Raw genomic sequence first — 10876 nt, forward strand, 5'->3', positions numbered from 1 at the left:
GTTGTTGTTGTTGAGATGGAGTCCCACTCTATTGCCCAGGCTGGAGTGCACTGGTGTAGTCTTGGCTCACTGCAACCTCTGACTCCCAGGTTCAAGCGATTCTCTTGCCTCAGCCTCCTAGAAGCTGGGATTACAGGTGCCTGCCACCACGCCCGGCTAATTTTTTTATTATTTATTTATTTATTTTGTATATTTAGTAGAGATGGGGTTTCGCCATGTTGGCCAGGCTGGTCTCAAACTCCTGACCTCAGGTGATCCGCCCACCTTGGCCTCCTAAAGTGCTGGGATTATAGGCGTGAGCCACCGCACCCAGCTGCCTAGACCTTTTACCATTCCCATGGGAGACTGGAGCGAGGTGGGCTGCAGAGTCTTCTCTGCATCTTAAGTTAGGGCATTGGTTAACGTCACCTGGGTGCGCAACCCAGAACTGCAGAATGCCGGATGAAGGGGAAGATTAGGGCAAAGTAAGAAAATACCAGCCTCAGACTGGCTGGTGCAGCATCAGCAAACTGAAGGGAACAAGAGTGACAAAAGATTTTCTTTAAGTTAAGAGTTGATAATGCAGATACCTATGGGGCTGACCAAGTGATGTAGCTGAGGATATTGGGGAGGTGTGGGGACAGTAGGGAATGGTAGGGACTGTAGTGAACCAGAAATCATTCTCCCTTCAAAAGGAGCAGCTGCTATTCAGCTTCAAGATTGTTTTCATGTGGAGTGCAAACCTGGTGTTACTATGTCTTTTGAGTTTTTTTTTTTTTTTTTCAAGAAAAGCCAGAGCCTGCTGTGGTAGCACTTACCTGTAATTCTAGCTACTTGGGAAGTTGAGGCAGGAAGATTGAGCCCAGGAGGTTGTGGTCAGTCTAAGCAACGTAGCATAACCCTGTCTCTTAAAAAAAAAAAAAAAAAAAGAATAAAAGCCATAAATCTGCACTTTTAAGATGTGAAATCTCCTGATTTTGTACTGGCTACTAATTATTTCAAACCTTTGTGAGGGTCAACTGTATTATACACACACAAAATATATGTGGACAAACTCCGGCCTTCAATCCTGGGAGGGGGCTGTTAGGCCTCAGCTTTGTCCCTTTTCTTAATTTTAGTATCCATTCATCCATCCCTCCATCCATCCCTTTATCCATCCATCCATCCATTCATATATCCATCCATTCATCCATCCATTTATTTATTCATCCATCCATTCATTTATCCATCCATCCATTCACTCATCTATCCATCCATCCATTCATTCATCCATCCATGCATTCATCCATCCATCTATTCATTTGTTCATTCACCTATTCATCTATTTATATGTCCATCTCTGCATCTATTTATCTACTGAATATTTATTAGTGCCTTCAGGTGTAAGATAATGAGATAGAAATGGGATTGAGTCCAACCCCAAATCCAATCTCATCTCCAGCCTTATTCTGGTCCTATTCTTGACTTTGGAGAGGGAGACAGTCAGGTATAGGTTTTAAATAATATTGTGTGCATACTTTTACAGGCCAGAGATTAAAAGTTAATGCTGGCTGGGCCCCAAGGCTCATGTCTGTAATCCCAGCACTTTGGGAGGCTGAGGTGGGAAGATTGCTTGAGGCCAGGAGTTTGAGACCAACCTGAGCAACATAGCAAGACCCTGTCTCAACAAAAAAAATAAAAATAAAAAAGTCAGTTGTGTATAGTGGTGCATGTCTGTAGCCCCAGCTACACGGGAGGCTGAGGAGGGAGGATTGCTTGAACCCAGGAGGTCAAGGCTGCAGTGAGCTATGATGGCGCCACTGCACTCCAGCCTAGGTGACAGATGAGATGTCTCTAAAAATAATAGAAAACTAAAAATTTTAAAAGTCAATGTCCTTAGACCTGTCTTGGCCTCTCAGTTGTGTGTGACCTTGAGCGAATACCTTTCCATCTTTAGGCTTCTCCTTTTCCATAGCACAAACCAGAGAAACATTTATGAGACTTTAAGTTGACACAGTGGTGATTTCTGCTCAGTCCTTGATCTCATCTCAGGCCCAAGGCCAATGCTGACCTTTGTGCTGACATCACTTCTGTTTAGAGAGCTTGTCTTAATAGGCTCTCCTGCTTGAATCTGCCCATGACTTCCTCCTTGTGCCCTGCCTGGACCATAGCCACAAGAAATGCCTCCATAATTGCTGAGATTGCAGCATTTCGAGTCTTTAACAATGGAGAGCCTAGGAAAGTGGCATCCATCACCACCTCAGAGAGTAGTGACTGCCTGGGCTACAGCCAGAGAGCTATTGCCAAGTGAGGGACTTCCTCCTCTGTCCCCTGGCAGTCCTAACCCTGTCCTTATGCATGGTGGGGGCACGTACTTTTCTTTCTTTCTTTTTTTTTTTTTTTGAGACAGAGTCTCGCTCTGTCGCCCAGGCTGGAGTGCAGTGGTGCGATCTCGGCTCACAGCAAGCTCTGCCTCCTGGATTCACGCCATTCTCCTACCTCAGCCTCCCAAGTAGCTGGGACTACAGGGGCCCGCCACCATGCCTGGCTAATTTTTTGTATTTTTTAGTAGAAACAAGGTTTCACCGTGTTAGCCAGGATGGTCTTGATCTCCTGAACTTGTGATCCACCCGCCTTGGCCTCCCAAAGTGCTGGGATTACAGGGGAGGCACGTACTTTTAGTAACGCGGGGAAGGCAGGCCCTGCCTCACAGGTGGTGGCCCTTCTTGCTGTTGATGTGAGGTTCCTGGGAAGATGCCAGCCATAATCATCCACCACCTGATGCCACAGATAGCTTGTGAGGGCAGTGCCCCTTGACTCCCACTTCTGCATCCCTGGTACCTTGCACAGAGATGGCACATAGCAGGGCAACGTTGGTAGATTAACTGACTCACTGGGGAAAGAATCATTTCACTGATGGAGAATTCAGGAGCCAGAAAGGAGAAGAAACTTGCCTAAGGCCTGTTCCTCTCTTCGCCCTCTCACTGTCTTCATACACACCACGCACGCACACACACACACACACACACACACATCCAGATACCAGACAGGCACACACAGTCACACAGACGATCACACAGAGATACTCAGTTCCCAGACACAGTCACATGCAGACACTCACACTTACACATAAACACTCAGATACCAGACAGACACACACACACTCACACTCAGACACTCACATTCACACATAAACACTCAGATACCAGACAGACACACACACTCACACAGGGACACTCACACACTCACACACTCAGAATGGAAACATACACACATGCACGGACTGCTATGGTCTAAATGTCAGTATTCCCCAAAATTCCCATGTTGAAATCTTAACTCCCAAGGTGATGGTGTTAGGAGGCAAGGCCTTTGGGCAGTGACTGGGTCATGAGGTAGGAGCTCCTGTGAATGGAATCAGTGCCCTCATAAAAGAGGCCAGAGAAAGACCTCTTGTCTCTTCAACTACATAAGGACATAGCTGGAAGTCACTGTCTGTTAACCAGAAAGGGATCCCCCACCAGACACTGAATCTGCTGGTGCCATGATCTTGGACTTCCCAGCCTCCAGAACTGTGAGCAATAAATTCTGTTATTTTAAGTAACCCAGTATATGAAATGTTGTTATGGCAGCCCAAATGGACTAAGACACAGGCACACATACACAGACAGACATACACAGACAGACACATAGACACACCCCTAGAGATACATGCTTACACACTCAGACACACATATGTACAGACCACATACACATAGATACATGTATACATAAACACATGCACACAAACATGTGTATACACAGGCACATAAAGACACACATATAGACACACACTGTCACACACACATACACATATAGACCTTCTCTAATCTTTTCCCTGCCTTTTGCTCCTGGAAGCCACTCCTGTATCAACAGCAATTCACCCAGTCCTCTTGCTCAAACTCATTGTCCCAAGTGCAGAGGTGCCCTCTCTCTTACACCTCTGTCAAAGTTATACACGTTGTCAGGTTCATGCTAAATATTTGACTTCTCATTCAAGTTGCCCCTCTCAGGAAAACCTTATCCTTGAAACAGAGGTCTTCTTCCTGGGCCTTAGGAAAAAGAATCAACCTGGAAGGACATTTCCACTGGTGGGGAGAGATTTCCTCATCATTCTTCAAATCCAGTCTTCAGGAAGCATTTACTTCTCTTGAGACATGAGTAGGGAACACACCAATTCATGGCTTTGGCCAGCCTGGACCTTGAGCTGGATAAAACATTTTTGTCCAGAGTTGTAAAAATGCAATGTAGCTTTTTTGATGAAAAGCTTAAGATGGGCCAGGCACGGTGGCTCACGCCTGTTATCCCAGCACTTTGGGAGGCCGAGGTGGGTGGATCACCTGAGGTCAGGGGTTCGAACCAGCCTGGACAACATTGTGAAACCCTGTCTCTACCAAAAATTAGCCAGGCATGGTGGCGCCCGCCTGTAATCCAGCTACTTGGGAGGCTGAGTCAGGAGAATCACTTGAACCTGGGAGGCAGAGGTTGCAGTGAGCCAAGATCGCACCACTGCACTCCAGCCTGGATGACAGTACTAGACTCTGCCTCAAAAAAAAAAAAAAAAAAAAAAAAAAAAAAAAAAAAAAACACTGAAGATGGTGCTGTTAGACCATGAATGCCCACTTTCTCTGTGCCTATTTCTCAGGGTTTTCATTTTTCCTTATCTGGTTATCTTTTCCTTTGTGTCTTAACTCATGAATCCGTATATGTCTCCTGCACACGGTTGCTGGTTTGGAGCCTTTTGGGGTCTGTTTTCTGATCATCCATCCAGCAAGAGACCTTTACTCAACTGCTGTTCAAAATTTATGACACTGTGTCATCTCCAGCAGACAATTTGGCCATAATTTAACATTTGTGTCCTTTCAAATAACTCAAATGCTTTTTTTTCATTGTCCTAGATGCCCTATTTAGGAGGCAGGGATGGGAAAGACATGCCTGGGTTTGCTTTGGCTTTGTTTGAGCCAGTTGCTGAGAAGTAGTATGTATTTTGTTCAGCTCATCTGTCTTTCCAGCTTTTGATCAATAGCAGAGTATGTGTTTTTTATCCAAAAACTAACCAAATGTATTCAACAGATTATACATTAATTTTACCATCATGACATCGTATGAACAGATAATCCACAAAAAAAGCTCCATATTTCCTAAAAGTGAATTTAATTATAAGTAGTAATGTGTGCTGGAGAATTATAATTATGAAAAGTCATGTTCAGTAAGTCTGAAATGACAGATTATATTTCAAAGGCTTATTGCAGAGGAATTAAAGGACCCAATTTATTAGTTGTAAATGTATGATTATTGCAGCTTTGCTTTACACACACACACACATACAATCACAGTATATTCTAGCTGGATTTAATACTTATAATCCTTTCGACAAGAACTGTATTTTGCACCAAAAGCTGCCACTCCATTAATTTGTTTGTGAGACAGAGACAGGCAACTAATCTTTGCCTTTTGATTCCTGAATAGCAATAATTTCAAGTACTTTGTGGGCATGTTTTGTGCCCCTTACTCTCATCCCCACAAAGCGATTAAGAAGTTGACATGGATTGAAGAACAGAAATATTATTGCCCAAAAAGAAACAGAGAGGGTCTCATGAAGGCTGGGAGGTGCTGAGGCTGCAAAGGACTTGGGCCTGGGCTATTTGTTCATACAACGAATATTTATTGAACGTCTGCTATGTTCTAGGCACCATACTAAGTATATTCTACCTGCTACCTCAATTGAGCCTCTCAGAACAACACTCGAAGGTAGATATATTGTAAACTTATTTCACAGATGGGGAAACTGAGGCTCAAAGAAATCATCAACTAACCTGCCCAGGGTAACCGAGTTCAAGAGTGGTGGAGGCAAGATGTGAATGCAGGTGTGTTGGTGAAAACACACACTTCAGGGCAGTCTGGCACATCTACAGCCGCATCCAGTGGAGTGAGAGGGCTGTGTTTATAACACTCTCAAAGACAGAGCTGGGGAAGGAGGAGTCAATTGTGCTGGGTCAAGATGTGAAGGATGGCATCAAGCGAAGCCCAAAAGGATAGAGTGAGACATTGTAGGCACAGCATTGAGCCACAACCTGAAGGAGAAGAAAGTTTCTCCAGGCACAGAAAGAGTATTCCTGGCAGAAGGAACAGGTTGCAAAGTAGACAGGTTCAGAAGAACATAAAGAAAAAGGGCCTTGTGTTTGCAAATGTGTGACAAGGACTTAGGGTGTAAGGGAGAGCTGAGGAGAGGGACAAAAGGCAAAGGCAGGAGGTAAGCCTGGAATAGTCCATGGCAAAAAGCCTTTACTGCCAAGCTAAGGAGTTTAGTTTTCTCCTGTAGACAATGGGGAGCCAGTTCATGAGCATGAGTTGGTTGTATTGGAGGATGAGATGGTCAACTCACTTGCCTACAGGGCCAAATAGGTAAGAGATATGAAAGACAGACCTAGTGAGTTTGGGTTCAGGCCTGTAATCCCAGTACTTTGGGAGGCCGAGGCAGGTAGATCACCTGAGGTCAGGAGTTCAAGAGCAGCCTGACCAACATGGAGAAACCCCACCTCTACTAAAAATATAAAATTAGACAGTTGTGGTGGCACATGCCTATAATCTCAGCTACTCAGGGGGCTGAGGCAGGAGAATCGCTTGAACCCGGGAGGCAGAAGTTGTGGTGAGCCAAGATCGCGACATTATACTCCAGCCTAGGCAAAAAAAGTGAAACTCCATCTCAAAAAAAAAAAAAAAAAAAACAGAAACAGCACATCCTAACAGTAACCATCCTGAAAGGGTGGTTCCTATTTTGTTTCAGTTTACTGTAGATACTGGGCATTTGCTAAGAAAGGCTAGAAATATTAGTGACTTGGTAGATTGATGGCAAAAATAGCCCCAATCTTCCACGTCTTCAAACTTTTTATAAGTGACTTTGTACCCCCTCCCATTGCAAGCTAGAGTCTATTTCCCCACCCATTGAATCTGCTGTGACTCACTGAGTGTGTCAGAAGCAAAGTTGTGTCTGTTCTGAGCCTAGGCTTCAAGTGGCCTTGCACATTTCCATCCTCTGCCTTGGAAGCCGCCTCCACCGTGAAGACAAGCCCAGGCTGCACTGCTGGGGACCAGAGCCCACATAGAGCAGAGCCACGCCATCCCATGGGCTGCATAGACCTGCCCAGCTCAGCTGACCCATCAGCTCTGCAGATGAAAGAGAGCCCAGCCCAGATCAGCTAAGCCTGGATCAGCAGAACCACCAGCCAGCCTGTAGACTAATTTTAAAAAAATGTTGTATGAAACCATTATGCTTTGGAGTGGTTTGTTAGGCAGCAACAGCTAACTGATATAGCAACTAATTCATGTTTTAAAAAGCAGCTCAGGCCAGGCACCGTGGCTCACACCTGCAATCCCAGCACTTTGGGAGGCCAAGGCAGATGGATCACTTGAGGCCAGGAGTTTGAGATCAGTCTGGCCAACATGGTGAACCTCTGTCTCTACTAAAACATCAAAAATTAGCTGGGTGTGGTGGCACACACCTGCAATCCCAGATACTCAAGAGGCTGAGGCAGGAGAATCACTTGAACCTGGGAAGCAGAGGTTGCAGTGAGCCGAGATCACACCACTGCACTCCAGCCTGGCAATACAGCAAGACTCTGTCTCAAAAAAAAAAAAAAAAAAAAGGCAGCTCTATGTGACTCCCTCCCTCCCCCTACAAAAAAATAGAGGGTTCAGAGACTCAGTCAACAGCATTTCTGGTTCAACAAGCATCAAAACTAGCTGAGTTCTAGGTCACTGGGTTGGGGCAGAGGAGAGGTCTAAGGACATTTCACACCCTGACACCAGTCTGTCCTTTTCTTGGGGGTTATTTCCAACCACAGACTCCCTTGCAGCCTCAGAATCCCCGAAAGCAGCTCTCCCAGGCCCCACCCAGTTCCCTCCTGCAGTGCTTATGCCCAGTTCATGCACCAGTCTCCAATCCAGCCATCTCCTCTCACCCCTGGCCCTCAGCTTCATTTGCCTGGGCCTGTGACACCCAAGGTCTTGGAACCCTATTAGGTTGGTGCAAAGGTAATTGTGGTTTTACCATTGAGTAAAACCACATTTACTTTTTCACCAATGTAATAGATGCTGAAAAAACGGCCTTGTTTGGGAGCTCGGGAAAGCAGCTGGCTGAATTCAGAGAGACAGGACTGACTGGGATCCCCACAATCCTCACTCTCCTGGGGAATGGCCCCTCCGAAAAGCACCCTGCAGCCCCCGGGCTGATTTCATTGGGATATGCAGGAAGCCAACCGCTCCTGCTCACAACCACTACTCAGCACTGACTGTGTTTCAGACACCATCCTCAGCATCAGATGAGCAAAATCTAACACTCTCAGACGCCATCTGAGGTGGGCTTACTGAATATCACCCTTGGAAAGATGTGGAATTGTAAAAGAAGAAAAAAGGACCTCCCTTTGCTAGAGTGGGATCTTATTTCCAGCAGCCAAAGAGGCCAGGGCTGAAAAACGCCCAAATGGCCTCTGAAGCAAAATCTCACGATGAAACAAGCCTCAAAAAGCATTTACTAGCATTTCTGGTCATGGCTGTTACAGATGAAATGGTGCCTCACCTTCTGCACCCCCTCTGGCCCCCACACCTTCTATGTTCCTATCTCAGGGATTCTCCACAGGGACCTGGAAGGACAGCTGAGTGGACCGAGAGATCACGCGGAGCCACTGTGAGGGGTCAGGGGATAGGGAGAGTGAGCTGTCCAGGGTGACTGCAGAGAGGGGAGCTTGGGGAACAGAGACCACAGGGAGAAAGAGCTGAGTGCAGCCTGAGCCCGTGATTTTCAAGCCCCCCAGCTGGCCTCCTAGGGTTCTTGTAATCATACTCCGACTCCCTTCTCCTTAGTTAGTCTAAGGGGGCTTCCGTTTCTTGCTCCCAACTGCTGCCTCACTAAGATAGACTCATTTTCAGATCTCTCTACGGATTGCAGCCTTTCCTGCAATTCCTGCCTGGGATGGCTGCTCCTCCAGGCCTGGACTGGATGGAAGGTTCCAAGCGAGAACCTGCAGCATTTCTGCTTCTGCGGCATCATCCACCTCTGAGAACCACTCCAGAGGACAAGCTGAGGAGCCTTCCAAGAGCTCCATGTGTCTGTCAATGCCTTCAAAACCTGGTCTCAGTGCATCCTTTTTGCACCCACAGCCAGATAGCTGACCACACAACACCAGGATAGAGTGGTCACCACCCTTTTTCTGTCATGGGAAAGGAAATTGCCCGGGGAAGGCCTTGCCCAGTACAGACATGGCAGGCAATGCTGAGAGCTACAAAATCCTTCTAGAAGCTGTTGTCTTTCAGTTATTAAGACTGTAAGGGCTGGGCATGGTGGCTCACACCTGTAATCCCAGCACTTTGGGAGGCTGAGGTGGGTGGATCACAAGGTCAGGGGTTTGAGACCAGCCTGGCCAACATGGCAAAACCCTGTCTCTGCTAAAAATACAAAAAAAAAAAAAAAATGTGCATGCCTGTAATCCCAGTTACTTGGGAGACTGAGGCAGGAGAATCGCTTGAACCTGGGAGGTGGAGGTTGCAGTGAGCCGAGATCACGCCACTGCACTCCAGACTGGACGACAAAGCAAGACTCCATCATGGAAAAAAAAAAAAAAAAAAAAAGAAGGCAGGCTGCCTAGCTTAGCTTTGCCATGACTAATCTACTTACCAGCTAAGCAACATTTGTGCAAGCTATTTCACCTCTGTATGCCTCAGTTTCTTCATCTATAAAATAGAGATAATCATTTTACACCCCTCAATAAATGTCTTTTGAATCAATTAATGAATACTTGTAAAACACCTGGCACATTGTAAGCCCTTGTTAAATGTAAACTTTAAATGTTAAATGGTTTCTTTCTTTCTTTCTTTCTTTCTTTCTTTTTTTCTTTCTTTCTTTTTCCTGTTTCTGTTCTCTCTCTCTCTCTTTCCCTCTTTCTCTCTTTCTCTCTTGGAAGGTCTCACTCTGTTGCCCAGGCTGGAGAGCAGTAGTGCAATCATGGCTCACTGCCTACAACCCCACCGTAAGTCCCTCTGGGATTCCATGATGGAGGTACTTATTCCAATTAGGGTCAAGCTGGAGGAAGAGGCGGCTGTGGCCTAGCTGTCAATTCCTCAGGGCTGGTCATTGGGGAGGAAGGGCAGGAACCAGCTGAGTTCACTGAGAGTGGGAACAGGAGACGCAGAAAGGTACAGATTTGGAAACTGACTTGGGTATCACAGTTAGGGCTCCAGGGCACTCCAGCCTGCGGTGGGAGTTTGTAGGTGTCTGAGCTGTGGCTGGGAGGGCAGTGGAAGAAAGTCAAGCTGTGCCAATTTTCCTATTTGAAGAGAAAGGGAGCAGGGGAACCAGAGTTCTAGGTGACACCATTGGGAAGACAAGCTGTGTCCTCAGCCCGGCCTAGGGGGAGGACTGGGTTGCAACTTACAGGAAAGAGGATTGACTAGATTCTTAGAAAAACAAGAGCCAGGGCTTGTTGCTGTGCAGAGGGATTGGGGTCACCAGCTGGCTGTTGTTACCGTGACTGATTCCTGATGCTTCGGAATTCAAGGGCAGGAGGCACTTGGGGCGCTGGCTGAACCTTGGCTCCCTGACCCCTCCTCAGCCCCCTTCCTGGGCTCCACAACATATAAGACGAACATTCTGATTGTCTATTCTCCTCCCTTCTCGTTTTACTCTTCATTTGGTGGAGTGTGTGGTAGGGATAAAATCTTAGAGATGTTTATCTGAGCCATAGAGAGACCTAATGGGGGGTGCATGGGAAATAGACAAGTAATCCCAAGCTCACCTTGCCTGGGTGCCTGCGGAGGGCAATTGTGCACTAGTGGTAGAGTGTGGTGGGGACCTGGGCCTGGGTGGGCAGGGGAGAGCTTCCGGACA

At 46.6% G+C, this 10876-nt stretch overlaps 1 long non-coding RNA gene across 1 annotated transcript in view; it reads right to left on the reverse strand.

The window, feature by feature from the left end:
- Positions 1-10328, reverse strand: part of LOC112205877 (uncharacterized) — a 35384-nt gene extending 25056 nt beyond the window's left edge. Inside the window, exons 1-2 of the long non-coding RNA XR_002939987.1 lie at positions 10206-10328; positions 798-886 (exon numbers count right to left, since the gene is read on the reverse strand). This is a non-coding gene — a long non-coding RNA (uncharacterized LOC112205877). The remainder of the gene's footprint in view (positions 1-797; positions 887-10205) is intronic.
- Positions 10329-10876: the final 548 nt, after the last annotated feature.

This window comes from Pan troglodytes, chromosome 18 (genome assembly GCF_028858775.2).
Source record: "Pan troglodytes isolate AG18354 chromosome 18, NHGRI_mPanTro3-v2.0_pri, whole genome shotgun sequence".
Lineage (NCBI taxonomy): Eukaryota > Metazoa > Chordata > Mammalia > Primates > Hominidae > Pan > Pan troglodytes.